Here is a 26,846-nt window from a genome sequence, read left to right on the forward strand (position 1 = left end):
AAGTGGTCCAACTAAAACATTCATATTTCTTAACGTGCTACAAGAATATGTAATGAAAAATGGGGGTTCCTATTTAAAAAAACGAAGTTGATATCCGTTTGACCTGTGGCAGCGCCATCCAACGCGCCAACCATAGCGCCATGTGGTTTCCCCCTTCAAGCTAGACGAGTTTAGTTCTTTGTAGTTTCTTCGTTTGACGCTTCCTTCGTGAGATATATGGCCCGGTCACGATCAATGGACCACCCTGTATGGTCATCGCAGAATACTTAGCTAGTTACATATAAGTGCACCTAATTTGTAACATTCTTAAGAAGCACGTACCTCAAACGCTGTTTCCGTTTTTTTCCGTTTCTTCCTAAGTCCGTGATTTCGATTCATAAATGATGTGCTCCAGATGTACCATGTGAAAAATTTCAGAGGCGCAAAAATATCTCTCAATGGCGTCCCAGAAGTCCTCCTTCGGACTGAGGTCTTCTGACAGCTTTTACGACCATTACATTAGTCTCATGTTCATTCCGATAAAATTTGCGAGAGGTGCATTACGCCATATGGCCAGGTAGACGAGAAATCGATGGACATGATCTGAGAGTAAGTTGCTATATCATGCTGATTGTGTACCTTCGTAACTTTACGATACAGTCGACTGCAAATGTGGTCATCAACACATTTCCTACGTCATTGGCACTCTGATTTTCTTTGACACAGTGATTTTTTAAAACTCCTTTCTTTGCGTGTCACGTAAGTGGTTCAAATGGCTCTGAGCACTATCGGACTTAACATCTATGGTAATCAGTCCCCTAGAACTTAGAACTACTTAAACCTATCTAACCTAAGGACATCACACAACACCCAGTCATCACGAGGCAGCACGTAAGTGGTGCGACACATGAATCTGATGCCCTAATTATGGCCATAGTCAACAACTCTGATATCGCCTCTTTCTCCCTTCTGCACTTGACTCTCACGTTGTTGACTAATGCTAAGTCTGGCGTCGTCTCAGTCACGTGACACGCCGATGTATCCCATTACCTGAGATAACAGCTATTTATAATTCGATTGCTTGCAAGTGTAAGGTTATAAACACCTCACTTATGCAGCACCGCCTTCTTGGATACACATTTTCTACATCTACATACATACTCCGCAATCCACCATACGGTGCGTGGCGGAGGGTACCTCGTACCACAACTAGCATCTTCTCTCCCTGTTCCACTCCCAAACAGAACGAGTGAAAAATTACTGCCTATATGCCTCTGTACGAGCCCTAATCTCTCTTATCTTTGTGGTCTTTCCGCGAAATGTAAGTTGGCGGCAGTAAAATTGTACTGCAGTCAGCCTCAAATGCTGGTTCTCTAAATTTCCTCAGTAGCCTCCTTTCCTCTAGAGACTCCGACCCGAGTTCCTGAAGCATTTCCATAACACTCGCGTGATGATCAAACCTACCAGTGACAAACCTAGCAGCCCGCCTCTGAATTGCTTCTGTGTCCTCCCTCAATCCGACCTGATAGGGATCCCAAAAGCTCAAGCAGTACTCAAGAATAGGTCGTATTAGTGTTTTATAAGCGGTCTCCTTACAGATGAACCACATATTCCCAGAATTCTACCAATGAACCGAAGACGACTATCCGCCTTCCCCACAGCTGCCATTACATGCTTGTCCCAGTTCATATCGCTCTGCAATGTTAGGCCCAAATATTTAATCGACGTGACTGTGTCAAGCGCTACACTACTAATGGAGTATTCAAATATTACAGGATTATTTTTCCTATTCATCTGCATTAATTTATATTTATCTATATTTAGAGTTAGCTGCCATTCTTTACACCAATGACAAATCCTGTCCAAGTCATCTTGTATCCTCCTACAGTCATTCAACGACGACACCTTCCCCTACACCACAGCATCATCAGCAAACAGCCGCACATTGCTATCCACTCTATCCAAAAGATCATTTTGATTGACGTTATTAGAGGAAGATACGACCGACAGCACAGGGGCTAAAATATTTTGCAATGGAGATAGCGTTAAAGGTTATATAAATTTAGGGGATGACGCAGGTTCTAATTCATACCTCGTATTAAGGAGAGAACGGTTTAAAATAAAGTACACGAATTTGCAGGGAGTGGAACTGTGCAGAAAGGCACCTCAGACCACGTTCGTCTGAAAGAAAATTGCCCATAACGAGGTGCTTTTCCTCGACGAGTTCTTATTACAGCGAGGAGCTCTCATTAATTCGCGCCGCCACACCCCGGGCTGTCTGTGCGCGTCGCGTCGCGGGCTCCGCCTCGACAGCGGGCAGTTTAGCGGCGCGCGGCCGCCGTAATTAAAGAGCCTCACGTGTGACTCTAAATGAAATTAATGAGGCTTTAAACGCTAAGCCGGAGCGCGCCACAAAGGAATTCCAACTTTAATCCGCTCAGCGCCGCCGGCGCAGCCAGCGCACCGCACCTCACAGCACTCCACCCTGCCGCGGCTCCGGAAGACGATCCCTCGCGGAGCAGACACCACTCGCTGTCCGTGTACTCGCTGCTCGCTCCGCCTCCGATGTCTCTCGAGGGAAAGCCACTCAGGTACAACGATAGCAACACTCTCCTACTCAACCCTCCAGGCGTGACAAAAGTTCTGTCACCTCGAAAAAAATAGAGATTTGACCATGAAACTTGGTGGTGGCGTTTGTTCATTTCTACTTAATCACTCGTAAATGCGCAACACCTCTGCAAGCAGTCGATAACTTCGCAGAGACCTACACTGCACAAAAGAATTAAAGGGCCACTTCTTCCAACCCCCCCCCCCCACCACCATGTCACCCATAGCGACGCCTAAATTTGAAATTTGGCTCAAACGTGCCCACAACCTTCAGCAGTAATCGTGTAAGTTCGTGGAGTCCTACATTTCAACGCCGGTCTTTCCAACTCTTTATCCGCAAGGTGCCTACACATGGTGAAAAAAAAGGAGAGAGGAGAGAGAGAGAGAGAGAGAGAGAGAGAGAGAGAAAGAAAGAGAGAGAGAGAAAAGGAAAAGGGGGAGGGGCGAGTTCAGACGTTCATGTGAGCTGTATGGTGGGTTAATGATGTCACATTGGCATCACAATTCCGCCCAGCTTGAGGCGTAGCGCCGTGTAACGAATCTGCCTTGGAGGCGGTTAAGTGGGAGATGTGTTTCAGAGCTGGATAGTGACAGATGGTGACGCGAGACTGGATGCGCACGTAGTTTGTATATCAGCCGATAGAGGACAGTAATGGATAGGGGACTAATTTAGTTTCGATTGTGCCCAGTAGAGTGCACTGAAATAATAGAATGCTTTTCATAAACTGTTCTGGTATATTCATGAAGTGTTATTATGTCTTTTTCTGTATGTAAAATGTTATAAATGTGTTTTTAGCAGTATGAATGATGCGTGGGTGTGGATTAATGTTAATATGAGGATAATTGTTTAACGAGTTATGTAGTAGGATTTAGTGTGGGAACATTTCGAAGAGGTATGGATATGAACAAAGGGGATTTTTGTAGAATAGATTTGTAAAGTAAGTTTACGGTAAAGGGAAAGTTAATGCAGGTATAAATAACATTAGTAAACAACTTTATGCATAAACAAAACTTCAGCATATTACATAATTACGTCGGTAAAAAGTGCAGTCATTAGGTTTACTATTCTGCGATTGGTTATGGACGAAAAGCGCGGACTGACGCGGGAGAATGTTGTTTTGCTATTGGCTGTTGAGTAAACTGACCAATGGTAAAGCAATATTCTTCGCGCGCCTTTCTCTGCAGGTAGAGAAGACTGAGAGTATTCTAGAGACGAGTCGAAGCCTACCCATGAAAGAGTAGTAGTAAGTTGCCGGATCTAGCAGTGTTTCATACATCAAAAGTGTGGTGAAGTGACGGCATAATTATTCCGATGGGTGCGTAGAAATTTCAGAATTTTTAAGTGAATTTTGTGACGACAAAAGACATATATTCCGTGTGGCGTATTGAGCAGGTCGGTGGCTAAAAACTGTGACTGCATTTGGTACCGACAGACTTAATATTTGGCGAGCATTCTCAATCAAAAATAATCAGTATTTTTGTGGCTATTACGTTTTCGGGAAATGCAACACCATAAACTTGCTAACGTGAGTGAAAGGGACTGTGAGTGACTGTGTTAAGAGTAGCACGGGCTTGGCAGTGATACTTGTTCACCTAAGTTTCAGAATGTATTAATTGAGGACAAAATTTCCAACCTTTCATTTCGTGTTTCTCCCGAAACGTAGATTAGTGATTATAATTGCAGCCTGGTTCACGTCGAAGTACAGTAGGTTTCACTCAGCTTTCCTACTGATGATCTCCTGAGACAATGTTCACAGGCAGGTGCAGGTTCGTCGTAAAGGGACGGAAAGAACCGCGCCGCCGCAAGCTCTCTGTTGACGAGTCACACGATGGGAAGTTCTTCACAGCCCAGCTTACCCTTCTCTCACTCATTCTCTTGACGCCTCTGCCATGGAGGTCAGAACGGCGGAGGCCAGCGTCGAAATTACGCGGTTGTCTTAGAAGTGGCCAGGCAAAACGTTTGAGACACAGCGCTGTTCAGAATCGACAAGAAAAGGCCGAAGGAGGTGACAGGAATGCCGTCAACGAAACCACTCCTGCTCTTGGGGTATTCACCGAACACCTTTCCCTGTCGAAAACGATATTTTACACTGCTGTTAGCAACAGAACGACAATCTCTACAACTTTTGACACTGCTGACACCTCCAGGCTATTCAGTCTTTCTCCAAGGACATCATTTTTCTGCGACCCAAATGAATGTGATCTGACCACTTTGGAGTGTAGCCAGACTGCAATTTTTGCTCTGCTGTGAATGATGGAATCAATAGCGACTGATCAAACCATTCGACGGAATATCAAAGTGATTTGAGGCAACAAAGAGTGTTTATGCTTTTACAGCCCCCATATTTTGGAAACTTACGTGGCGTGATCAAGGGCAGGTGTCGTGGCGAGTGAGACTAACACGTGTATGAATAACAGTGCTAAGGGTTCATCTATGACCCCCTAGTTCAGAAACACTGAAGGTCATCTGACTGCAATTTTTGCTCTGCTGTAGAGGGCATAGTTAAAAATCACGAAATGTGAACGTAGCTGCAAACCCTTTTTATAATTTTTCAGCCCTCATATTTTGCAATTTTATTTAGTGTGATCAATTAGACGGGGGGGGGGGGGGGGGGGAGGGCGACGAGTGACATTGACACATGGAAGAATAAAACGCGGCTAAGGGTCTATTTGAAACCCCCAGGTCAGCAACGCCGTCGGTGGCACCCTCACACGTTTGTTGAGCACCTGTACGGAGGAAACCTTTGACCGACTCCTGGGTGTCTGTGAGCAGGCAACCCCTTTGACTCCCCTCAGATTCTGCATAAATACAGGGCGAGTCAAATGTCCTTGGACACCTTCATAAGTTGGAAGATTAAAGTGAAAACTGAAATGTGATGATGTGTACACTAGTTTGATGTGGGGCCGCAACTTTCATTCATGGCCGCCATCTTGAAATCCGCCATTTTGGATTCAAGTAATTTTTTTTTTAGATGGGAAGGGGGGTGTATGACACATCAGATAACACTCGCTTGAGCTCTGTTATTTAGTGGTGTATTTTGTTTTTGTCTATCTTGTACAGTTTAGAGGTTATTAATGTTCAAAGTTGGAAATTACCTTCATACCGACTGCTACAACACATGTTCTACGTGTAGTCCATCCCGTGCAATGCACAACTCTAGTCACCACAACCACTCTGACTTCTAAACTGCACAAGATATACAAAAACAAATTACACCACTAAATTCCAGAGCTCAAGTGAGTGTTATTTGATGTGTCATACACCTCACCTTCCTACTTAAAAAAAAAAGACTTAAATCCAAAATGGTGGGTTTCAAGATGGCGGCCATGAATGACATTCACTCTAAAAGTTGCGGCCCCACGTCAAACCCATGTTCCCATAATCACATTTCAATTTTCCCTTTAATCTTCCAACTTATGAAGGTGTCTAAGGACTTTTGACTCGCCCTGTACTTTTATTACAAAGTCACGATCGGTTTCGCATCAATGAACGTGAGGAAATGCATGTTCGCGTAATCTGTGCAAGAAATTGTAATATTAAAGAATTACAGTGTGTCCTATCATAAATCGTCATATATCAAAGTGAATGCTTAGAGCAAAGTCCCATCGTTGAACCAATATCACGCTACAAGTAGTTGTTTATCATTAGACTGACTGGGTTCAAATGGTTCTGACCACTACGGGACTTAACTCCTGAGGTCATCAGTCCCCTAGAACTTAGAACTACTTAAACCTAACTAACCTAAGGACATCACACACATCCATGCCCGAGGCAGGATTCGAACCTGCGACCGTAGCGGTCGCGCGGTTCCAGACGTAGCGCCTAGAACCGCTCGGTCACTCAAGCCGGCGACTGACTGGGATGGTGCTGCGCCAGTAAGTGACAAGAAGCCGCTTAGAACTATTGAAATTTCTGAGTCCTGCCTATTTTAAAACCGTTGTAATTCTTCAATGTTTCAGTTTCTTATACACATCACCTGAAGACACATCTTCATTGACGCGAAACCGGTCGTGACTTTTCAATTAAAGTATTTTAACAGCCAGTGCGGAACGTTTTATTCACTATGTGGAACTTTGGCTGGGGTTGGCCGACCTCTAAAACAGTTTGGTGTAAATGTGCTTTAGATTCAAAGGAACAATGTCGAGAGCTACTGAGAGACACATACCAAATGAATTAATAAGAGGTGGTACAGATACTACACAGTACACTAAACAGGTCAGAATACTGTTACGGAAGCAATGAGAAAAGCATGTCTGATTTTAAAGAATGCAGAACCCTCAACACTGGCGATGTTTTACAGAAGCTCGAAATTTAACACGAACTTCAAATCGAGATTCTCTTCATAGTTTCTATAATGAAACTCTGTCTCGAAATCTGGCAGAAAATTCAAAGAGATTCTGGTCGTACGTGAAGTACACCAGTAGCAAGACACAATAAATATTGTATTTATCCATCAACACCGGGTAAGCGCCTTTCACGTAAAATGTCTCACCTGTACGGGAATATACATAACGGATGTACAAGTTGTAGACGCATGGTTGACGTGATCTGGAATTTTGGGTCTGGGATAACCAAATCGCAAGGTGACAGCTGGTGATAAGCGGGAAATCCGGGTTCGAGTCCCGCTGTGGCATAAATTTTGATTATCGTCATTCCATTCGAAAGCTGATGTTTGTCAATATTCTCAATTGCGAATACGTTTAACGTATTCCATAACAGCTGTAGTCGACGCCGTGCCTGTTGCTCTGAACATGCATGCGTGTCCAAAGGAACTTTGCATCGTAATTCAGAATAACAGGGGCACTGCAGTACCGTATAATACCGATTTTCAGCAGGATTTTGGAACATACGCCATGTTCGAAAATTATGAAATACCTCGAAGAAAACGATATCCTAACAAACAGCCAAGATGGATTTAGAAAATATCATTCTTCTGAAACACAGCTAGTTCTTCACTCATACTAAGTAATAAGTGCTCTCGAAAGGGAATGTCAAATTGATTCCATATTTTTAGATTTCCAGGAAGTTTTTAACACGAATCCTCACAAGCGAATTCTAATCAAATTGCGTGCCTGTGGTGTATTGTCTCATTTGTGCGACTGGATTCGTGTTGTTCTTTCAAAAAGGTCACAGTGATCGAGTAATATCTGATGTTCCCTAACGAAGTTTTATATGCTGTCTGCTGTTCCTGATCTACATAAATGACTTAAGAGACAATCTGAGCAGCCCTCTTAGATTGTTTGCAGACAATGCTATCATTTACCGTCTTATAAAATCATCAGACGATCAAGAAATTGCAGAATGGTTTAGACAACATATCTGTAAGGTGCAAAATTTGGCAGTTGGCTCTACAAAAAATAATTAAAAGTATGTAGTCATCTACAGGAGTGCCATACTAAAGGGACTTCACTAAATTTCAGTTACTGGATAAATCACACATATGAAAAGGTTGTTAATTTAACTAAAAACTTAATGATTGCAATTATGAATAACTTAAACTAGAACGATCGCATGGACAGCAATGTGAGGAAAGTGAACCAAAGACTCCGCTATACTGGTAGAACACTTAGAATACGCGACAGGTGTACGGAAGAGCCTGCCTACGCTACACTTGTCCGTTCTCTTCAGGAGATGTCTCACTCTTAGGACGTTAACCAGCCACTCATTCGACCAAATGACGTCCTTCCATTGTTCCATAGTCCAAGTTTTATGTCTTCGGCACCACGTTTTCCTGTTATGTGCATCTGCATGATTGATGAGTGGTGCTGGAAATCCAGCTCGCGCTGATTGAGATCCTTTCGTGTTGTTTTGGTGTTGACAGAGTTCCCAAGTGTGACAGTCAGTTCAACAGCGATTTTTCCAGCTATCAGCCTCTTATTTTTCGTCACAATACTCTTCAATTAACGTCCGTAATTATCAACAGAAACGTCCTTCCGGGTTGTGACTGATCGAATCATGTATTTCCGATTTCCATGTAAAATATTCCATACGGTGCCTCTTGAAACACCAAACACTTGGGCTATCTTCGTTACGGAAGCTCCCACCGTACGAACACCAACAATTTTCCCACGTTCGAATCCACTTAGCTCTTACATACTGCACTCATATCTACACAGAACGCTGTTATGACCGTAACCGACACTTGTTACGTTTTGAGGTCATACCACAGGTGCAGTTTGTGGTTAAATACTACAGTGAAGCCTGTAGGATTGGCTTGAATCTGCTTTTATATTCAGGCCCGTATTTTTCACAATGTTTTCATATTTTTGTCCAACCCCGTGTACATTGGGCTTAGAGTAAAGCAAAGAAGAACGCGATGAAGAGCAATAGCAGACTTTGGCGTGGTAAACTTGAAAAGTATGGAAGACAGTAGAAAAAGTGAAGGAAATCTCCTATCGAGGCAGCAAGATTACGAAATTAACAGGAAGAGAGAAACTGAGAGGGAAATAACAGAAAAAAATTAACGTAAAGTATTGTACTTGTTGATTAAACGCACTTTCCGGTAAATTAAATCTGTATGTTATTAACCTACGGGGTAATACCCTATTAAGCCCAGAAAAAAGTTGTGAGTCTGCTGGACGTTCAAAAGTACTTACAATGGAAACGTTATTCCAAAGTGCGATAGAGAGGAAGGCGTTAATGTGGAAGAAATAAGTAATTGCTATTGCTAAAAAAATCTGATGAATACTTGCATGTCTGAGCTCAAATAAGTACAAGGAAATACGTACGCTAACGCATGAAGTTCTAAAAGCACCATTAAGTAGAAACGTAAATCTGTGAAACTAAAAAGAGGAAACGAGAATTGAAGGGTAACAAGTGCCAGTGCAGATAAGTGCAAGTGCATCGAATACAAGCACCATTGATTAGCGGTGTGAAAGATAAATTACTAATTAAAGACAAACAAACAGTAGCAGCAGAAGTAGTGCAATCTTTGCTACATAAGATGCAGGACTGTAGACGACAGACAGAAGGAGATCGACATGGGCGAACAAATATTTCTTCAACAGTATGGCTGTACTCTTGACAGTTACTGATAAGGGGTTGAGGGAAAATTTTTAGAAATAGTATGTCTGTAATTGAGTATTGTGAGGAAGCGAATCATGGACAATGGGAAAAACGGAATAGGAGAACTGTCAAAGGGGAGCTTATACGCGTTCAAGAAGAATTACTTGCACAATGGACGGAGCAGTGAGGAAGAAGAATTGTACCAACGATTGAAAATAAGAGTGAAAATATTAGCACTAGATGGAAAGAGATGACGGACTAAACCGAAATAGAGTTGTGGAAAAAGAAAGAAAAAAGTTTAGAGATACAAAGATAATGCCAACGGCCTTGCGGCAGTGGTAACACCGGTTCCCGTCAGATCACCGAAGTTAAGCGCTGTCGGGCTGGCCTAGGACTTGGATGGGTGACCATCCGGTCTGCCGAACGCTGTTGGCACGCGGGGTGCACTCAGCCCTTGTGAGGCAAACTGAGGAGCTACTCGATTGAGAAGTAGCGGCTCCGGTCTCCGAAACTGACATACGGCCGGCAGTGCGGTGTGCTGACCACCTGCCCCACCATGTCAGCATCCAGTGACGCCTGTGGGATGAGGATGACACGGCGGCCAGTCGGTACCTTTGGGCCTTCATGCACTGTGCGAGAGGAGAGAGAGAGAGAGGTACAAATATAATCAGAGGGGTCCAAATTACTGTAGATTATATAAGATCAGACATTTCGATCAGACATTTCTCGTGATGTTATTACGTTATTTCACAACCTCTTCGTTCGTATGGTCAGGCCAAAATAAAAATAAAGGTGTTGCTTGCGGTGCGCACCCAATAGCACGACGGCACGTGAACTTCGTCTGTAAGAAAAAAATGGCTCTGAGCACTATGGGACTTAACTTCTGAGGTCATCAGTCCCCTAGACTTAGAACTACTTAAACCTAACTAACCTAAGGACACCACACACATCCATGCCCGAGGCAGGATTCGAACCTGCGACCGTAGCGGTCTCGCGGTTCCAGACTGTAGCGCCTAGAACCGCTCGGCCACCCCGGCCGGCCGTCTGTAAGAAGTATTTGATACGAAAATATGATTCACTTCAGAGAATACGATTTCTTTAGTTATCTGCGTCCTTATTTCGTGTTAGGGTAACATGGTGACAGGCTGTTTATGCAGCTGTTGTAGAATCTCTTCTGGAACAGGCGGCGAGCTCTGCACTTCGACCATTGACAGTAATTTTTGTCCCTCATGATGACGTACCCGACAGTTCGCGGTTTGTTGATGGGCCCTGTGGACACGAGAGAAATTGCTCTGCCATGAAGTTGAGAGGATCGTTAGGGTTTAAAGAGCCGCATTATTCATGTCAAGCGATAAGCTCGACGACCCCGAGCCGTAATTTGAGAGGCGTACGCTGCGCGGCGCACTGCGCTCCAAGCCCACCCCCACTGTGCCTCTCGTCAACAACATAAACACAGCACCCTGCACGCCCTTATCGTAGCATCTATAACTGGGCTAATGGTTTCCAACGGGGGTGGCATCGTCCACTTGGATGATCCAAGGGAGCTTCTTTGACGACAGAACTTTGAGCACTTCTCCCCCGCTTCCACTTCCTCTCCCAGTCTCACCACTAACAGTTTAAAAAAAATTGCACTGAAATATTTCACCTACATCCGCCCATACCCATACATGAAAGTGGATGAGCGTTCCACATCTGCTCCTAATCCACGGGATCGATTTCAATCAGACTTGACCTTGAAGCTAATGCATCAGGAAGCTTGCAAGTCGACGCGCTACGAGCTTGTTTCTCAAAGTAAGCACCTCTGCAACGTTCAAGGCGGTCAGATGCAAGGACGTTGCCATAGAGCCACATAAATTAACAGCAGAATAATGATAACATGAAACATCTCTTGCTACAAGTCGATTGTGGTCCCACTATTGGTAATCATCTTTCTAGATAATAAATAACATTATAAAAACAGTTCTATAGATTCTTGTGTCAAAATGCTCGACGTGGAATTATTCTAATGGTAAAGGATCTGAATCAAATATTCTGAGATATAGAATTAATGATCAACTACCCCGCCCCCGACCATTTTTTACGCAAATCTGTATCTGTACTACTATATAGAGACCAGACGGTGTTTAACGTTTTAACCAAAAATCCGAAACTTTCTTAACAGATTTACTTCATATTCTTACACGATACGCTAATAAAAGTTCCGACGGAAATAGACTACATAATTTTGAATGTATGTGGTGTATAAAGGGGAAACTTTGTTAGCAAAAATTTCGAGAAGTCCCTGACGATTTACTTCCAGTTTTTACGCAGTGCTCTAATAAACTTTCGGATGGACATGGCCTACAATACATTGTATGAAAAGTTTTTAGCAGAAATCTCGAAATTTTCTTCACTGACCTCTTTCAAATGATTACACGATTCTGTAACAAACATTCGGATGCGGATAGGCTCTATATATATTTCAAACAACAATGTACTGGTTTTCTATTCCAAATAACTGTAAGAAAGAAAATACAATGATATGAAAATGCTTGATTTCGTTTTCTTCCCCGCACCCAGTTTTAACTACAGTGCCAGGGCATGTAAAACGTTAGACAAATGGTTTCTCCCATATATGTTCTTACTCCTTATATACAGTTTTAAACGAAAATTGTATACACAACTATGTGCTGTTTTTCTTCTTCCTCGCAGTCGTTTTTAGCAGAAAGCAGGGTAGTTATATTTAAGACTTATCGGCCTGTAATTAGAATACTACTACGGAATCTGAATGGTCCGAAACTTTGTAATTCAACAGTTTGCAAAGTAAAACTGTGCAGAATACTGTCATCAAAGGTACTATCGTCACAGATCATCAGCAGCAGGAGTGGTCTCTTATGTCTCGTGTATCAAATAATCCCAAGCGATTTACCCATTCACTTGAAGCGACTTAAATTCCCATCAAAGTTTCATTGATAACAACAAAAAATAAGGCTCAAGGTCAGAGAGAGAGAAGAGGGGAAATTCATGAAGAGAGAGGAGGGAAGGTAATGCACATAGTGGGGAGGGGGGAGGAGGAGTTAGAGAGAGGGTGTAGGAGAAGGTAGAGAGACATAGGGAGTAGGAGGAGGCAAGGAGAGGGGGCAGCTACTGTTAGACGAAGAGAGAGGACAAGGAGGAGATGGAAAAATAGAGAGGAGGAAGAGATGGGCAGAGAGAAGGGGCAAAGGCGATTAAGACATAATCCAGATCCCATACATATTTAGCCTTTGTAATGCATTGCTGGGTTCGCTATTAACGTTATATGCACAAATTATCAGAAGTGTTATGGGGGCTGTTTATTGTGGCCGAGCGATTCTAGGCGCTTCAGTCCGGAACCGCGCGCCTGCTACGGTCGCAGGTTCGAATCCTGCCTCGGACATGGATGTATGTGAAGTCCTTAGGTTAGTTAGGTTTAAATAGTTTCTAAGTCTAGGGGACTGATGACCTCAGATGTTAAGTCCCACAGTGCTTAGAGCCATTTTGTTAAGGTGGTTACTGCAAATCTCTGCTTAAGCATTGTATCGTCATTTCTTCTTCAGGCATCATTCTTCTGACTTTTCTTATGTGGCCTCATACGAATATCCCTCTTGTGCCAACCCCTTCCCCTCAAAGTAGTACTAGCACCCCATGCCCTCAATTTTTTGTGGGATGTATTGCCGTCTGTGTCTTCCCCTAGAGTTTTCACCTTTACAACTATGTCGATTGCCACTCCCTGACATTTTAACTTATGTCTTATCATCTTGCCCCTTCTTCTTGTCAGTGTTTTCTGTATGTTCCTTTCTTCGTCGAGAATACGTCTACCCAATTTTCAGTGTCATTATATAGCACCACATTTCACCTGCTAAGGTAGCCGAGGGCGCTAAGGCCCTGCTTCCTGGACTTGGGTAGGCCCACTGGCCCCGGATCGAATCCGTCCAGTGGATTAACGACGAGGGCCGATGTTGCTGGCCAACCTGGATGTGGTATTTAGGCGGTTTTCCTCATCCCGCTAGTTGAATACTGGGCTGGTCCCCATGTTCAGCCTCAGTTACACGGCTCGCCGACATCTGAATACATTCCATATTCGGACTCTTCCATGGATTTCACTAGACGCAGACAGTTGGGATCCACTAATTCCTTCCCAGGGTGGCGACAGGAAGGGCATCCCGCCACCCCTTAAAAGAAAAAACAAACTTTCGTCTGCCTGCGGTTTAATCTCAGTCCACTGTATGTGTTCACTAGACTGTTCATTCCATTCGACTGAATCGGTTACTATTCACTTTCGCTATGTATAAATGTGTCATCAGTGAATCTTAATATTGCTCTCCTGTCCTCTGAATAACAATAGGGGTGAAAGGTTACATCCTTGTCTTACACCCTTTTTAATACGAGCTCTTCGTTCTTGGTCGTCCACTCTTATTACTCCCTCTTGGCTGTTGTACAAATTGCACATGACCCGTCTCTCCCTATAACTTACCCTACTTTTCTCACAATTTCAAACATCTTGCAGCATTTTACATTGTCGAACGCTTTTTCCAGGTCGACAAATCCTATGAACATGTCTTGTTTTTTCCTTACTCTTGCTTCTATTATTAACCGCAACGTCAGAATTGCCTCTCTCGTGCCTTTACCTTTCATGAAGCCAAACTAATTGTCATATAGCGCATCCTCAATTTTCTTTTCCATTCTTCGGTATATTAGTCTTGTCAGTGGTAATTCTCGCACTTGTCACCTCTTGCAGTCTTCGGAATTATGTGGATGATGCTTTTCCGAAAGTCAGATAGTATGTCGCCAGAGTCATACATTCTACACAACGACGTGAATAGTCGTTTTGTTGCCACCTCCCACAATGATTTTACAAATTCTGATGGAATGTTATCTATCTCTAGTGCTTTATCTGATCATAAGTCCTCCAGAGCTTTCTTAAATTCTGGTTCTAGTACTGAATCCCCTATCTCTTCTAAATCTATTTCTGTTTCTTCTTCTATCACATCAGACAAATCTTCCCCCTCACAGGTGCTTTCAATGTATTCTTCCCACCTATCCGCTCTCTCCTCTGCATTTAACAGTGGAATTCCCACTGTACCACACAATAAATGTCTGCCTCTGTGTGACACTCCACGACTGGCAACGAAAAATGAATAACGAAGGCATCAGTGCGGACGCGTCGCAGACGATTGTAACCTAAATTTCGATGTAACTCTACCACCGTCTTCATGATAACCACTTTTTTGTTGGGAAACGTTATTATTTTACAAACGTGTGTCTCACAACCGATTCCCATTCAATACCGCATACATCCGGAAATTTGACCTGAAAATACTCTTCATATTAACAGAATCTTCCGTCGGTTCTTGGTAGAACAACCTTATAATAAATGAAAAGCACCAGTTTGCTTTTGTTCTACAATATTGTCGAACAAAAGCAAACTGGTGCTTTTCATTTACTGTATTATTGAAAATACTCTGTTGGTGTGTGGTGCTAAAAGTGGCAAATTACGCCAAACAATAAAGAGGGTACTAATTCAGTTAAATACCAATACGAACAACTTAAATTTGAACCACGCACCGAAAATGTTGTGGGGAAAGCGAACTGAAGACTGCTTTTTATTGGCAGAACACCTAGAAGATGCAACGGGTCTTCTTAAGTAACTGTCTGCACAAATCGCGTCCATCCTCTTCTGGCGTATTGCTGCGTGAAATGGGATTCATGCTAGATAGGGTAGACAGAGGACATCGGAAAACTTCAAAGAACGGCAGCTCGTCTTGTATTATTGCGAAATAGGGGAGAGTATACGATGGATATGATACGTGAGTTGTGGTGGCAATAATTTAAACAAAGGTGTTTTTTTAATTAAACAAACACTGTTTTTAGCCTTGTTTCACAGTGTTTGTTTAGTTAATTTACAATGTTTCACTAAGAACCCACAGTTGATTCAATTAAAATGTTTTTATTTAGTTATTTTTAATTTTTTTTTGTTTACGAAATTTCAATCGCTAACTGTCTTCTACGAATTTTAAAATATTTCGTTGACTACCACCTACACAGGGAGCAATGACTATTGTAATTAAACAAGTGAGCGCCGAGCTCGTAGGAAAAGATGTGGGTACTCATTTTCGCCATGTGGTGTTCGATAGTGGAACGAATGAAAAATAAAGTGCTTTTGTGAATCTTACACCACAAGTCTGAATTGCAGACTAGTGACGTAGATACAGATGTTTAGTGATCTGGAAGGTCTGTGTTATGATAACATTTAGGGTTTTGGATACCTTTGAAACGTCCCCTTTCTAAACAATTTTACATACGACTGTGCTTAAACTGACACACAATATTTTGTTAGCGCAACGCAATCTGACTTTCAAAATTCCCTACAAAAGAATGGCCCTGACTAACATTAAACTATACCTTTCACAAATCACTTACCTCACAAAAATCTTCGCTGCTCAAGCTACTGCAATACAGCGAGCGCCACTACTGCCAGCTAAATAAAAGATTCAAACTATGGAAGGCACTAACTACTGATAGAGATAGTTAGCAAATGAAAGATATTAATAGAGAACAAAGAATGTATTTACCTTGATATCATCATATATATAGCAGTTCATGACAAATTACAAAACTCCGCCATCTCTCTCCCCACATCCACCACTGCTGGCGGCTCACCTCCAACTGCCCAACGCTACGCGCTGTTCACAGCCAGCTGCCTAACACTACAATGGCGAGTATTACAACAATGAAAAGCAGCCACAGACTGCACACAGCACAGCCAGTGATTTTCATACAGAGGTGGCGTTACCAATAAAAAAACCTAAACAGCCTACTTACATAGCCCCCATGCTACCCACAAAAAATTTTACAAATTTTTTTGGGCAGTGCCCAATACAGATTTGAAAAATTTTTCATAATTACAATAACAAAGAAATCAAATGCACACACTTATTGATACAATGTTGGTCAAAAGCTCAAATTTTCTCACAGTCCATAAAGACAGTCCTGATCGTTCATGACGGTAAAATAGCAGTGTTTTTCTCAAAGTCTGAGCAGTAAAAGAAAATGAACACGGAAGTAGTGGATTTCCATGCAGTCTTGAAGAAGTAGCGTTGTCCTTCCAACGTAAAGACAGTGCTGACTCGACATGCAGACAGGTAATGGGCCACAACCGAGTAAACCCACAGCAGAGTCAGTCGACGTTTTGAAGAACATTGGTAGGTAGGTCATCACAGAGTAGACCCACTGTAGTCCTGGTAGAGATGGCCAGCAGCCATCTGTTGTGACTGTGCAGGTGCACAATCACCATTGAAGAGTCTTGCGGATAATTTAGCAAGACCATAACCACCACTTGTGCACTCACAAAGTTTTTGGAATTGTCCTCAGAACCAGCAATGCTGTTATCCAGTCCCTTGCTGAATTATTAACACACGTGCAAACACTATCAGTCCCTACTTCTCACATATTGTCCATATACTATGACCAACAAAAACGTGTGCAGTGAAATGTAACTTACAAGTTGCTTAATTTGATGAACTGCTGTCAATTACAATTGTATAACATAAGAATACAATTACAAAGGTACAAAATACATCATTAAAAACATAATAATACAGATAACATTTGTAGTACAGGTTTTACAACAGAATAGAAATAAATATATACATCAATGTTACAGGAATTATGAGATAAGTAGATACATAAAAGTTCAGAATAACTTTCGAAACATCAACTTCACACATGAGCATTAAAATAAAACAAAATAAATAATGTCTAAGCATATTTACAAGGTAAATAACATATTATTAATGCCAATTATATTTGAGGATAACAGTATTCCTCATCATAGTGAATAGTATTAGAAAAGAAAAAATTCTATGAAACTACACAGAGACAGGAAGAAAACAAATACACAAGGGTACACAAACACATAGTGGGATAACACAATGGAAAGGACAGGGTTCGTTTTCAGTGTAACTTTTGGTACTGCAGTCCAACCCAAGACTTCATTCCATAGATCTTTCGTCTTATTTCCACATTTGTTTCCACCAAAAAAATCCTATTCAAGCATGCTTTCTGTATATATATGTTCACATATTTCTTACCTCATTATTTATTTTCCATTATCTTACTTCATCATTTATTTCCAAGAAAATCCTACCTAAACCTGTTGTCCCTAAACCCTACCTTTTTTTTGGTTCATATCCTCTTTCAAAATACTGTTTTGGCCAAACCATTTTCTTACAGATTTTCAATGTATTTCTTCCAATTCATCACAACTTGTTCTCTTATATAGTCTACCCCCTCTTAAGCTAACTTAAATCTACTGAGCTCAGATATATATACCAAGGGACGAGGCAATGCAGCATCACATAAAACAATTAATATAAACAGCAATGAAAAAAAATACAAAAGGCAAAGCAACCAGCATAAATTACAACTAATATAAGGGAATGAGCAGCAAACAAGAAAAAATAAATCTGGCTTAGCAGAGTAACACAAATTAAAATTCAGTAGCACTATGCCTGGCAAACAGCATAACTTATACCTAAACATGACAAAGTTCAAGCAGAAAAAGTATTACACTAAAAATGGCCATGTCTAATACCTATGTCACATCTTAACACTAGAGTGATGCATCACGAGAACTTACACTAGCAGATAAGTTACCAAATCGTAAAGAAATTATTTATGCAATTTCTGTGAAGGGAAATGTCTATTAGTGCTCCCTCATTTTTTTTGAAATATATCACAAAACTATTATTTACTGGATCTGGAGACAGAAAATATTTATATTAGTACATCTATAAAATTTTATTTTAACCAGTGCTGCAGTGCAGCTAGAAACTAGATATTAAACAAAATGAGTAAATAAATACATAAAGCAAGCCATATGGCATTTCTCTCAACTAGCACGACAATAGCCGTGAAATGTTGCGATGCTTTCTACAAAGGAACGTCAATAGCGAGGATAATAGCCTCCCCCTTTTTTTTTTTCTACCTGTGCCGCTGGAAGGCTAATGGCTTTTTTTTTCGGGCGGCTGTCGCCCTGGTGGGTGCCCGCGACGCATTACGTGCAGGTGGTCACTTAACTTTCGTACGGAAATATTTACGACAGCAGTTTCCGCTACAGTGACAGTCTCACATAAAAATATTTCACAGGTCAAGAATTAGCGTTGCAAATCTGTAGAAACAAAATCTTATTGATATAACAGTGTCCAAAAAAATTTTCATCGGCATTGTGATACATTCACGCATTTACACACATTTCATAACTCTTAAAGTACGATTCTTGGTTTCCAACAACCTTTTCCACAAATCAGGGTTCCTAGCCACTGTTCATTATTCCTTACCTTATTATACATATACATATCGTCGACACATAATCAAATTCCTCATATAGCATCAGCTTATTGATCATAAACATACCTCAACAGCATAATACACATCGTCGTCGTAAAAATAACATCATAAAACCTCAGCCAAATCTCAAAATCGTCGTAGCTTCCTGGAATAATTTCAAAATCTAAAAAAAATTCTCAGCTCATGTCAAAAGTGTCATCTACCTCAAACGCACTTCAAAAATTATGATCCCATACCAAATACATCATTCAAGGCTCTCATAGTATCACAATGGTTCCGACAAAATATGAACAGTTTACAAAGTACAGACAAAATACAATTTCGTAAGTGTGAAGTTATCCAACGGTATAATTACGTAAACATCTGTCACTAATGTAGTAAAAAAAATGTTTATCTCTCAGTTACATGATCAGATAGCTGTGTAATTTGTGTGTTAGAGAAATATGGTACCGATGTGTAAAGTTGTATAAGCAAATACCATATTAGCTAGGGTTCCTTGTGGTTGCCACACACATGGTACACAAAGTAGGCGTGTACCCCCCTGATGATAAATGAATAATACCCTCAGGTGTTACAGATTACAGCAATGGAATGAAAAGTATCACGGAAAACTTTCTTTGTAATTCAAAAATCTTTAAAAATAAATGTTTTAAGTATAAGATTAATCACTCAAATACGTGTACTGTAGCGCTAAACTGTGCGTCTTGTCGCAACATAATCTCTGTGGAAGTGTCGTAGTTATCGTCCTCCGAAAGCTAAGTTCTGCAGAAGTCAATGTACTTACCTCACGATACACAAAAATGAAATGCCTTGCGAATAGATATCTTAGTTATTACGCTTATTGCCGTGATGAAGAAAGTACTGTGCTGTAACGTATTGTTGTGCTACAGAAAAGGCTGTCTCATTGTAGCTATACCACACGAGTTACTATTAAAACATGTTTTTCTTTCCAGAAGAATACAGAAAGCTGTGCAGATATAAAACAGATACACCGCAAAAGCAACATTGTAAATTGTCACTCATTAGTAGCGTCATGATAAAATCGTGTAGCTGTCACATAAACTAACCTCTGTGTCATCTAGTATCTCTCAGAAAGCACTTTAATTTCAGAATGTATTTTCAAATAAACCAAAATGTTGCATTAAAAACTCATTAACAGTACTGGTAAATGTTCTAAGTATGTGAGCCTTATAGTCGTTACGTAATCGTGCAACAAACAAGCAAGAATGCACACACACAATAACACTGTGTCGTCTGTTCACAATAACAATACATTCGTAATTTCTGTTTAAAAATGTTCCCTAGGTTCTAGACTGGATGTTTAACTTCAAACATTGTTGCATGTTAACAGATTCTAAGTCTGACAAAGCATACTAGAAACGTGAAGCGAAAAATTTTATGGCAAAGACTAAGTTAAAAAGCAGATTATCTCTCAATAAATGGTTTTACATGTGAAGTGTGGTGCAATCCTTTACTCTTCATAGTGCACAGAGTTTCAACTTCAAAGCAATTATCATGTTGTATACATCGGTAAAGAATGCTAAAATTTTTTTCTCAAGGCTAGCGTCTTTGTTATTTTTCCCGGAGCCAGCCGGGGTACGCGGCTCCCTGCGGTGCGAGTCATTGTCTGTTTCTTTGTTGGCGCGCGCCGTTATTGGGATTAGGAGACCTAACTTCTACAAATTCACTTTGACGAGAAGGCCCTGCCCTGTTTAAATCCCGCCAGTTCTGATGCAATTCAGGTCTGTCGTTACGAATATATCGTCTGTCGTCATGTCGGTAGTTTACATAGTTTCTTGTTTGTCGGTCATGTGGTGGAGAATTTCTCCCTGAATCGTAACTGCGCGCTGAACTGTTGCGTCTGAAAGTATTCTGTCTCCCTTGATAATAATTGTTTTGGTTCCCATATTGTCTGTTTCTCTGATTGTCTCTGTGATAGTCATTACCGCGGAGAGGAGATCTTTCCCTGTAATTATTACTACCCTGCCAACGGTTGTTATACGGGTGGTGTCTGTTTCGGTCACGATTTGTGTTGTGAGAATAGCCTTGTCGCGTCCAGTTATTATTTCTTTCATCGCGGAATTGCGACGGATGTGATCTGTAATTGTTGTGCTCCTGCTTTCCGCGATTGTCAGTGTCAATTTCCAGTTCTTGTAACAGTCCCTGAAAAGCTTCAATGTCGTCTTTGCAACGTCCTGCCAAAATAATATTTCTTAAATATTCAGGCAATTTCATTAAGCAAATGCGGATGAGTTCTGAGGGGCTGTATGGGTTTGAAAGATACTGATTCTTATGCAACATGTCTTCAAAATATTTCATAAGACTGGAAAATTCAGATTGTTCGAAACGTTTCATCATTATGATGCTGTGTTTTACTCGGTCTTGTGTAGCTTGAGACCAATACGCTGAGAGGAAGGCATGATAAAATTCTCCTTCACTGTGACAATCGTGAATGACCGATCGCATTCTTACAGCTGGTTTATTCTCTAAGTAGCCACACATAAATTCTAATCTGTGTTCTAATGACCAGTTGGGAGGAAAACAATGAGAGAATTGATGGAGCCACGCTTGTGGATGAATGTCGTTGGCAGAATTCTTAAACGTTTTGAATTTACGTGTAGTAATGAACAGCTTATAGTCAAAATCATCATGTCGGCGAGTCGCATATCGGTCATTGTTAGGTCGTGTCGGCCGTTCCATCTCAAAATTCGGTGCACATTGCCAGTTTCTTTCATAACTTCCGAAATGCCCTGTGTTACTATTTTGCGTCTTTTCCGTATTTCTAAGTCCCTCTTCCCGTGTTGGAGCGCGAGTGTCCTCTGAAATACGTAATTCTTGTACTACTTGTGCCAACTGATCTTGCACTTCCCGGATTTCTCTTTTGTACTGTGTATTGATTTGATTTTGATTTTGTTTGAATTTTCTAATTTGTTCGTACTCTTCAGTGTCAGTGAAGGCTACAGGTGTTATGTCATTCAGATCCTCATCTACCTTTCTAGATACGTTAGTGACCTGATCCGAAAGTTCGGCTACTTTCTCCGATAGTGTACTTATTTCCTCAGTGTGTTTTTCTGAACCAAGTTTCAGAGTATCTTTGCTAACTATCCCTATCAGTAGTTAGTGCCTTCCATAGTTTGAATCTTTTATTTAGCTAGCAGTAGTGGCGCTCGCTGTATTGCAGTAGCTTGAGCAGCGAAGATTTTTGTGAGGTAAGTGATTTGTGAAAGGTATAGTTTAATGTTAGTCAGGGCCATTCTTTTGTAGGGAATTTTGAAAGTCAGATTGCGTTGCGCTAACAAAATATTGTGTGTCAGTTTAAGCACAGACGTATGTAAAATTGTTTAGAAAGGGGACGTTTCACCTTGTAGAGTTTGATGACCCACGCACTGAGACAGGCATTTCTCCTGTGTGGAGAGAACCCTTTGATCTGACTCCTAGTTTGCAACTCCTGTATTAACGTAGCAGTTTCCTAACGAAAACAACCATTTTATTGGTCATATGTACCATACGGATAGGAAAAGAAACGAGTCAACTCACAAACCTAGTGTAATTGTGCTTAGAGTATTTGTTTCCACCAGTACTTTGTTGTTCTAACCAGTGTGATGGAAATGTAATTGTGAATGTTGTCTCTTCTACTGAGTGATATGGCAAGAACGTCACGTGAAGATGGTTTGCCTTACATTTCATCCTATGATAATGGTATCTCCATCGGATGATATCGTAGGTTTTCTAAACACACTTTACGAATTACGAAACATCTAACAAGAACTAATCCATTCGTCTGTCAGAGATTCTTCCCTCTTAGTGGTGCGATGTGTTTGGAAACGATGTACCCTGTGTTACTGTGGCGGACGACAAGCCATACTTGCTCCGTGTAGAATGTAAAGCCATAAAGTTCCCCCTACTTCCTGAGAAATCCACTTAATAGGTTGGAAAACGCAGTGACAGATGACTGCGAACGCTGCACGCGACAGCTGCGCGAGGGTCACGTAGTCCCCTCTCCGAAAAAAAAAAAAAAAAAAAAAAAGGTTGGACTCGTGTGATTACATACTTTAAATGAGGAGAAATAGATTAGGGGCGCAGGCTGGTGCGTATGCTGATGTTCTTTAAACGTACGTGTACTTGAAAGAGAAATATAAGAAAGCAAATGTAATTACGTCGTGTAAGTATACATGAAAGACTAAAACATGGATTCCCGCCGGCCGGAGTGGCCGTGCGGTTCTGGGCGCTACAGTCTGGAACCGAGCGACCGCTACGGTCGCAGGTTCGAATCCTGCCTCGGGCATGGATGTGTGTGATGTCCTTAGGTTAGTTAGGTTTAATTAGTTCTAAGTTCTAGGCGACTAATGACCTCAGAAGTTGAGTCGCATAGTGCTCAGAGCCATTTGAACCATGGATTCCGGTTATCTCTGTTTTTTTTTATGCAGGAGATACATTTGACGACGACTTCGAATATTTTAAAAGGGGCTAAAAAATTTAATATGAAGCCTTCAGCAAATTATATTTAGCAAATCATTTTTTTTTAACTCATTGTACTCACTGCAGGTTTTTAACTATTGCGAAACAGGAGCAATAAGGTATTGCTAGTTTTTATTTTAATGGGATAAAGTATTTGTTTTCGAGCCGGCCGAGTTGGTCTGGCGGTTCTAGGCGCGCAGTCCGGAACCGCGCGACTGCTACGGTTGCAGGTTCGAATCCTGCCTCGGGCATGGATGTGTGTGATGTCCTTAGGTTAGTTAGGTTTAAGTAGTTCTAAGTTCTAGGGGACTGATGACCACAGTAGTTAAGTCCCATAGTGCTCAGAGCCATTTGAACCATTTGTTTTCGAGGCATTTGACATGTCTTGAAAAGATACTTCTTGTTGCTTTCAGTCAAACGTTTAGCGAAACAGTAATGCAAATGAGGTAAAGACATGGTAGATGTTTACCGACACGGGTTAGTTTTAATTTCATGACATTAGTTTCCTCTTGCTAGAAGGAAGGAGAATTGGAATTCAAGGTCCCGTTGAAACTGGTGTTTCGAGTTAATGGACCATAACATGATGACTCTTTTGGGATGGTGTACGAGGAAGTATATAGAACTTCAGGATTTGTCTGTCAATATACTGATTCGTTACATATTGGTCCCGTTCACTTTAGTTTCTAGGTTGTTTCCGGAATATGCCAGGGTCCTCTGAAAATGAAATAAATAAATTCAACAGGTAACAAAAAGTTTCGAAAGATGTATGGTGTTCATTACTTACACTGCGCACAGCACCCGCACTCCAGAAGCGTAAAGAGAGTCGTTGTTTAATTAAAGTTGTAAGATGGTCGGGAAAAATAATTGTGGGGGCAGGTCATTTTTATTGCGACTCCGTAATTTGTGTATGGCACATGAGTGCAAAATTTCTCGATGGTCACACCACGCCGAATTTGTGTTAAGCTATCGAAGATAATCACCACCTTTCGTCATCTCCTAAATAAGAAAATGATCACCTTCGATAATTTGAGCTTTAACTCAGACTTGACGCGGTCTGAACACAGAGAAAATTTTACTCAAGAATTTCGTCGCAAAAAACTGTCGATATCGTGTCACATAATGTCTGTTCTTTATATAAGTTACTTCAATAAAAGTTGAAGATTGGCTAACATGATGTGTGGAAGACATGGCACGAGGAACGTCTTTTTCAGCTGAGAACCTTCAATAATGATCGCCAGCACAAAGGGAGGTAAGACCACCTTAAAATCAATGACTTCGTGGCAACGTATGTCCGTAATTTCCCTAAATCGTACTCTGCAAACTTATCGTTGCTCTTCGTTCCTATAATGATTTCAGGAGTTTTTCTTAGTTCCTTAAATGTGTCATCGACGTGTAAATTAAATGCTGTAGAATTTCAGCAGTCAAAATAGTACTGTACTACTTAGCGAACGCAATGGCAGAGTGTTTAAAGCAATGGAATCACATTAGGGAAAAGCAGGGTTGACATTCACCTCTGGCAATCCAGATAATGTTTTCTGTCGTTTTCGTACCATAGCCTAAGATGAATGCCGGGATGGTTCCTTTAAAATGTACTGTTTGTCCTATTCGAGACTGTTCATCATCTCTTGCGGGACGTTTAACCTCACTCTACCTAGACTTTTTCTCCCTCCTTCTCTTTGTGACGGAGATAAAAACGTTGTGGAACTGTTGACCGTAGGAATGGTGGACATGTAGCTTAATTTCTGCATCAGGATTGACTTTGGAACGATGCTCATCATCTATAATGGTATACGCTCTGGGTGGAGCATCCGAACACAAAATGTTCGCTTACTTCTCATGTAGAAGTTTAAAATACTGACACAGAAGAGGAGCACTTCTAAGAATTTTATATCAATCCTTGTAGCCTCCCCAGCCTCCCAAGGGAATGCAGTACATCAGTTTTTAACATTCCTACTGTGTACGAGGCAATGGTTTCATACTTTCCAGTTGACGTCTTAAACCAGCAGGGTGGAATTGTGTATATTTCAGTTTCGTTTGTGGCTTCGTGCACCGCCACGGTGAGCAGCATTGCTGGAAACGTGTTGATGATTGGGATGAAATTCAACCTGTAATATTCTTAGCGAGGTATTGAAAACGTAAATATTTTGGTCCCGGCCAGTTTTAAAATCTACAAATTATCTGAAGTGAACTTTTAAGTCAATACGAAACCAGAGAACTGAAATAAATTACGGTTCGTAAAGACAAGCGGGACAGTTCTAGTTTTCGATAGTAGTGCACTTGGTATTTCGTGTTAGGATTTAGCAGGTCTGTAGTCCCAGAGCACCGCAATTAGGACTGTGTCACCCCGTTTAAACACAGGTAATAAATTAAAGTGACCCGAGCGTCGCGTCCCTGCTTAGACCAGACTTCCTGTTTCACTCTGATGGATTCTGTCGGATTACGGATTGTTTACGCAGCAGCCATTCACTGTTTTAATCTGGAGTCTAGTCCTGGATTTCCGCTACAAATTGCTCAACTAATTCCCCGCTGCAACTCACGGAACTGGGGCGAAGCTGGAAATAGCCCAACTGGTTTGCAGAACTGCCGTTCGGAAACCGCGGATGTTTCCAGAACGTTGTTGGATGCAAAAGATCAGCACATTTCGTATCTATGGGATTTTCAACAACCATTACAATTTTTCGTGAGAGACCAGGTGGATTTCATCATTTCTCACACTTGGTGTGACTACATAATCCATACATTCATTCTGTGGGGCGGCGAGTTTGGTTGGGGGAATATTTGTTGCTGTATAAAAGCTTGCATGTTGAATCAGTTTCTGGCTTTTAGAATGTTGTTAATGCTGTCTTTCGCCGTTCTCAACACAGGCTCTCTAATTCCTTTTTAGCCCCCAGAAAGTGATTTAACAAAACGTGAAGCCTGCAATTAGAGTTCCTAGTGCCCACTTCATCTGAGAGTATCATTATAGCTGCAGCTTATAGCTCTGAGGAATTAGGAGATTGTCCGGGATTTCTAATCAAAAACAATTTTCCAAAATAGTTGGGTATATTCTCAAAGTCACAAATAAAAAACACAAGTATCCCTACAACCTAACTAACAGAGCAGTTCAGAGTCTAATGCGCTGATGCAACTATAAATGTCCGAATTAAATGTTAAAAAGAATGCTCGCCATAATTTGATGAGAGTATTTCATCAAACGCCACGCTATATATTTGGTAGAATGTCTGTCCCGCGACGTCACGTGAAAATACGACACTACGCAAACTGAAGCTAGATAATGAAAACCATCCCAGAATTAACACTTCACTTGAAATGATTTCATGGTTCCGCGTATCTAGTAACTTAATACGGCACCCGAGGCTGTTTGTCGCAGTGATACCGATGCGGCGCGACTGCCGACACAGATGGCCTGTCATTCAGCGTCTGGAGAGAACTGGGTCCTTCTTTCTCG

The 26,846-nt window shown here is 41.3% G+C and overlaps 1 protein-coding gene and 1 pseudogene across 1 annotated transcript in view; both read left to right on the plus strand.

The window, feature by feature from the left end:
• The window catches only part of LOC126234226 (brain-specific angiogenesis inhibitor 1-associated protein 2-like), a 639,899-nt gene that overhangs the window by 279,905 nt on the left and 333,148 nt on the right, over positions 1-26,846 (plus strand). The gene's annotated exons all lie outside the window — the stretch shown is intronic.
• Positions 9,910-10,027, plus strand: LOC126237825 (5S ribosomal RNA; annotated as a pseudogene).

Source organism: Schistocerca nitens, chromosome 2 (genome assembly GCF_023898315.1).
Source record: "Schistocerca nitens isolate TAMUIC-IGC-003100 chromosome 2, iqSchNite1.1, whole genome shotgun sequence".
In the NCBI taxonomy this organism is placed as follows: Eukaryota; Metazoa; Arthropoda; class Insecta; order Orthoptera; family Acrididae; genus Schistocerca; species Schistocerca nitens.